Source organism: Petromyzon marinus, unplaced genomic scaffold, assembly GCF_048934315.1.
Source record: "Petromyzon marinus isolate PM22_M1 ecotype Great Lakes invasive population unplaced genomic scaffold, UKy_Petmar_22M1.pri1.0 PM_G_Scaffold_176, whole genome shotgun sequence".
Classification (NCBI taxonomy): Eukaryota; Metazoa; Chordata; class Hyperoartia; order Petromyzontiformes; family Petromyzontidae; genus Petromyzon; species Petromyzon marinus.
Window position 1 is genome coordinate 165,609 of NW_027422735.1, and position 6,000 is coordinate 171,608.

Genomic DNA, 6,000 nt, shown 5'->3' on the forward strand with positions numbered 1-6,000 from the left:
ACAATAAAATTCTCACGACGTTTCGACTGCTTGTGTTGCAGTCGAAACGTGAGAATTTTATTGTTTTATTATTTTATTGTTTCCCTTCAACGTGATGACTTTACCGAAAGAACCAAGAATATGTGACAAATCTTACCAGTCGGCTGTGTCTGGTGGTGGCGGGTTTAACGACAGATTGATGTTTCTTATGTAGGTTGGCACTATGAGTTTTATTGTTCATGAATCTCGGGCCCTCTTTAGCTTCTCGGGGCCCCTGAGCTTTTGCTCCGCTGTGCCGAGCGCCACCACTGGACCCGCCCCATGCCATTACGACGAAGGTGCACGTATGTGATGCATCGCCATGACTTACTGAGGGCGGACGCTCTGTGCCTCTTCAAGATCAGTGACGGATAAAAATCCATCATGCGGCGCGCACCGACGCGAGTTACGTACAACACGCAAGGAGCACCGTGAGATATTCCACCCAGCATCGTTACCCACCACGGCAAGAGGCACGGACGTTCTCTCGAAATAACTCTTCAGACCAAGATGCATCGTCGTATTACCCAATATTGGAATATGGTCGTTAATTCAATGTGTGTCTGGGGAGGAGCGGTGGCAGGAGTGCTTGTTACACTGCGGGCTAAACCTGGTGACCTGGGTCTGATTCTTAACAGCATCTAACATCAGGAGCTAGTGAGGCCTGAACGGGTCCAGGTCCTCCACCAGGTAGTTAATATCTCGCGATGGTGAGTTGTTAACTACCTCGCCCTGGTATACAGGAGGTGTCTGAGTGTTTCTCCCCGTGGGCGCGTGGATTTTTCTCTAGGCCCCACGGTTTTGTTCCCTCCACATTTATAAACGCGCCTTTAGAGTGCTCGGCTGCTTTAAATTTCCACGTGATAAGCCAATTCATCTTTTTTGGTTCTTTCGGTAAAGTCACCATGTAGAATGAGAATAAATAATAAAATAACACAAATAAAATTCTCACGACGTTTCGGCCACAACGCAAGCGGCCTTCTTCAGGTGAAAGGTACAGAACTGTCGGGACGACAGAGCTTATTGTGTTATTGTATTATTTTATTCTCATTCTACGTGACTTTACCAAAAGAACCAAAGAAGATGAATCCTTGCAGTCACGAAAGATTCAAATCGAAATATAAGCCAATTCGTTTGAGCTATCATTTGTGGCCAGGTCGCTTCTGACAAAAGAGCTATACAGGTCAGTGGACCTCATTTGGCAACATAAAATAATTTTAGTTTATACTATAGTTTTGGAAGTACAGTCAAGAAAATGTTACGACTAGCACGGTATGGGGAGGCCTTTATCCAGCAGCGGATTGAGAATGACTCAAAGTAATGCTTTTTTTTACGGGAGGTCACTGAGTACTTAACCAGATGAGACTCAAACTTTCCATTAACGATCGCGGATAGCTTATGAACCTACTTGACGTACGACCTCCTCCTGGGCGTATCGTTACAATTGTTGAGGAGTTCCCGACGACGACTCGGAGACGGCTTGAAGGTAAGGGCTTTCGCCAAATGTTTATTAAGTGTATCACAATAGCACAAAGGGTGTGGCAAACTCCCAGGGGTTAGGGGTCCCACACTAAGTCCTGGTCCAGCCCGGCTAGCTCCGGTCTCTCTCCCTCGAGTCGGATGGGGGAACTTGTCAACCCCACCGACCGGGAAGAGCGGCGCCTCCTACGGCTACCACCGGCTTCACTTCTGACTCTCGTCGATCCCTCTCTACCCCTGGTTCCCTCTCCACCCTTCTCACTCCACCCGTTCCCACGGTGACCCCGCCTTCGTCACGGGGGTCCCCCTTAAATACTAGAGGAGACGTGACGTCATCGAGCCGCCCAGCACGCGTGACGCCACGTTCCGTGACGTCATCGCACTGGATGGCACACATGACGTCACGTCCCCATTTTATTCCTCTACAGTCTACACATACACACAGTGTGCACACACAGTGTACACACAGTACACACACAGTGTGCACACACACAATGTACACACACAGTATATACACAGTGTACACACAGTGTACACACAGTTTACAAATTGAGTTGTACCTGCGGTGATTGCTATATCGGTGAGACAAAGCGACATGTCTCTGACCGAATTCGCGAGCACAAATCAGATTTGAAACACGGCAAAACGAATTCTTCTGCCGTGGCTGATCACTGTTAAAACGCTGTGGGGGATCACGATATAATTTTCTCCGATACCAAGGTTCTTTGCAAACCCACGGGCTTTTATCAGAGATTTGTTCATGAAGCAATTCAGATCTACAAATTTATTCATTTCTAGATTTAAAGCTTTCGTGACTGCTAGGATCCATATGGTTCTATTGGGTAAAGTCACATAGGTGAAAATAAAATAACAAAAAAATCACGACGTTTCGGCCACAACACAAGCGGCCTTCATCAGGTGAAGGGACGAGACTGTCTGGAGGACAGCGCTGGAGTGGAAGAAGCCACGCTTAGATCACGACCTTTAAGCTGTGTGAGAAGAAAAAAACCAAGCGCCTTGACAAAGGAATTAGCATATAATTTAGCATTGAAATGGCTCATTGAAATAGCTAAGTTATACACATCCGCAGAGGTACCCCTTGACAAAGGAATTAGCGCTGGAGTGGAAGAAGCCACACTTAGATCACGACCTTTAAGCTGTGTGAGAAGAAAAAGACCAAGCGCCTTGACAAAGGAATTAGCATCTAATTTAGCATTGAAATGGCTCATTGAAACAGCTAAGTTAAAGTATACACATCAGCAGAGGTACCCCTTGACAAAGGAATTAGCATCGAATTTAGCATTGAAATAGCTGAGTGATTCGCTTGTAACTGGTCACAGAACACCTTGTTTGCTCGCACACAGTTTAAAGGTCCGCTGTCTGAGCGTGGTTGTTCCGCTCAGACAGCCTAGGTGAATGTATATGCTCTGACTTTAACATAGCTATTTCTGTGACCAGTTACAAGCTAATCACTCAGCTATTTCAATGCTAAATTCTATGCTAATTCCTTTGTCAAGGGGTACCTCTGCGGATGTGTATACTTTAACTTAGCTATTTCAATGAGCCATTTCAATGCTGAATTATATGATAATTCCTTTGTCAAGGCACTTGGCTTTTTCTTCTCACACAGCTTAAAGGTCGTGATCTAAGCGTGGCTTCTTCCACTCCAGCGCTGTCCTCCAGACAGTCTCGTCCCTTCACCTGATGAAGGCCGCTTGTGTTGTGGCCGAAACGTGATTTTTTTGTTATTTTATTTTCACCTACGTGACTTTACCCAATAGAACCAAAGAGTATAATTTATTCAGTTGGAGAGCCGCTCGTGGGAGGGAAGTGACGTCATACTACGTCCTGCTGTCGCGAGGTAACAGGAAGCTGCCGTGTGCGCGCTTGCACTGAAATCCGAGGTGAGAAATTCTCATCGTTGTGGTGGTGGTCGTTGTGGTGGTGGTTGTTGTTGTTTACCAAGGTAGAGCCTCTCTCTCTCTCAGGGATGTCAGTTGAGTAGCAGCGAGCATGGGAATCGATGTCCAGGTTGAAACTTTACAACGCGGGGCCTAGCCACGCGGGGCCTTGCCTCCTGCCCTCGCCTGATTTGCATTCACTTTAATTATCTCGCTTAAGTTTAATTTGTCTTCACCCGGCTCGCTACTTTGTAACTTTGTTTTATTGTAAATATTCACGCAGTTTTTATGTTTTTCACCAGGCCAAGCCCGCTTGAGCTGCTATACCGCTCTTGTTATCAGAAGCGACCTGCCCACAACAACACAAGGTGAGGCTTTGTCAACGTGTGTGAATGATTTGACTTAAAACTTTGGTGACTGCAGGAATTAATATTCTTGGTTCTTTCGGTAAAGTCATGTAGATAGAAAATTTAATACAAATAACAATAAAATTAGATAAAAAATTGATAATAAAGCAAAAAACCCACGACGTTTCGATCGCAACACAAGTGGTCTTTATCTTATTAAATTTAATCTGTTATTTTTATTTTCTATCTACGTGACTTTACTGAAAGAAGCAACAATACTTGCGTCAATGTCTATCGGTCAAAGACACTAAACGCGTGCCGCTGTTGACTCTGAATGTGTGGAGGGGAACACCTTCACCACGGGGAGAGAGAGACAGAGACACGGATAGCCTCGGCTATGTTGATGATCCTCGATTCATTACTTGGTGGAGTGAGGAAGAATTAATGCTGAGCAGATGAAGGTGGCCAGGCATGGTTCTGGTCACACCACCACCTGTTTACTCACGGCAGTGTGTGACAGTGTCAAGTTTGTGTTTGCAGTAAAGTCTATTAACTCTGTTGAACACGGAGGTTATATCAAAGCAATAGTTTATTTTAGTTTTCCTCTGGAACTCTTTATAAGAATGGAAACAGGAGGTGAACACAGCACACACATTCAGCTGAAGTCTGATCTGTTCATCCCAGCATTCAAGGACATCTGAGCCTGGATTCACACCTCTAAGTTGCGATTGAACATAAATTTATGCATTTCTGCATAACACAAATAGTATTGTTTTCATATTCTTAACTCTTTCGGTAAAGTCACGTTGAAGGGAAACAATAAAATATATATAAAACAATAAAAATTCTCACGACGTTTCGACCATAACACAAACGGTCATCATCAGGTGTGTCGGTTCGCATTAATTAATTTATTTTTAAAACGGTGTATTTATAAAAAATGTCAGCGCCACGCGCAGCGATTTGGCAGGTTGTTTAGAAGGACGAGTCCACCTATGTTCTGAAAAGAGGAGGGGGGAGACGAAAAAATAATGTATGCTGTCTGAAAGCCACCGTAAACGTGAACAATCAATTAAGACCTGAAATGGTTTATCAAATCCTTCCAATGATTGCTAAGCCAGAATCCATCTCGGTTGAAATTGTCTCTGTGCTTGTATATGTGGATAGCCTCATGAACGAATCTCTCATGGTAGCCAGATGGCTTACAAAGAACCTCTGTCTTGGAAAAGTCAATGTCATGTGAGCCTACTGAATTATAACAATGATCTGCCACGGCCGAGGTGTTGGTCCTACCGTGTTTAAGGTCTGCTTTGTGTTCACGAATGCGGTCCGAGACATGGCGTTTTGTTTCTCCAATGTAACTACTACCACAGAGGCAACTTAGTTTGTAGACACCAGGGTATTGTATGTCCGGAATCACATCTTTTACAGATGGAACCAGATCACGGATTTTATGTAATGTGTTGAAACGGACCTGGATCTTGTGTTCATTCAAGATTTTGGAGATCTTTTTTGTGATCCCCACAATGTAGGGTAAAGTGATGGTTTTGAAAGGCTCCTCAAGAGGGTCCTTCTTCATGGTTTGAGTGATAGCTTTGCGGATTGTATAGGCGGAGTAACCATTAGCCTTAAGAGCTTGGTGTACGTGCTTAGAGCCCAATGAATATCCGAACAGAAACACATAGGCAGTGAACTCAACCACTTACTATCCACATATACAAGCACAGAGACAATTTCAACCGAGAAGATGGATTCTGGCTTAGCAATCATTGGAAGGATTTGATAAACCATTTCAGGTCTTAATTGATTGTTCACGCTTACGGTGGCTTTCAGACAGCATACATTAATTTTTCGTCTCCCCCCTATTTTCAGAACATATATGGACTCGTCCTTCTAAATAAACTGCCAAATCGCTGCGCGTGGCGCTGGCGTTTTTAATAAATAAATAAACACACCGGGTTTTAAAATAAATTTATGCACACCGCCACTTCTTTCAAATGCTTCTTGCCGTTGGTTTTTTCACACCTGATGACGACCGTTTGTGTTATGGTCGAAACGTCGTGAGAATTTTTATTGTTTTATATATATTTTATTATTTTATTGTTTCCCTTCAACATGACTTTACCGAAAGAGCTAAGAATATGAATTACTGCAGCCACGAAAGCTTTAAATCAAAAAGTATTGTTTTCAACACCCTTTGCTATGTCAGCTGAATTTAGCTTTCATAAATATTCCTTTTGTAGCCAGACAGCCGA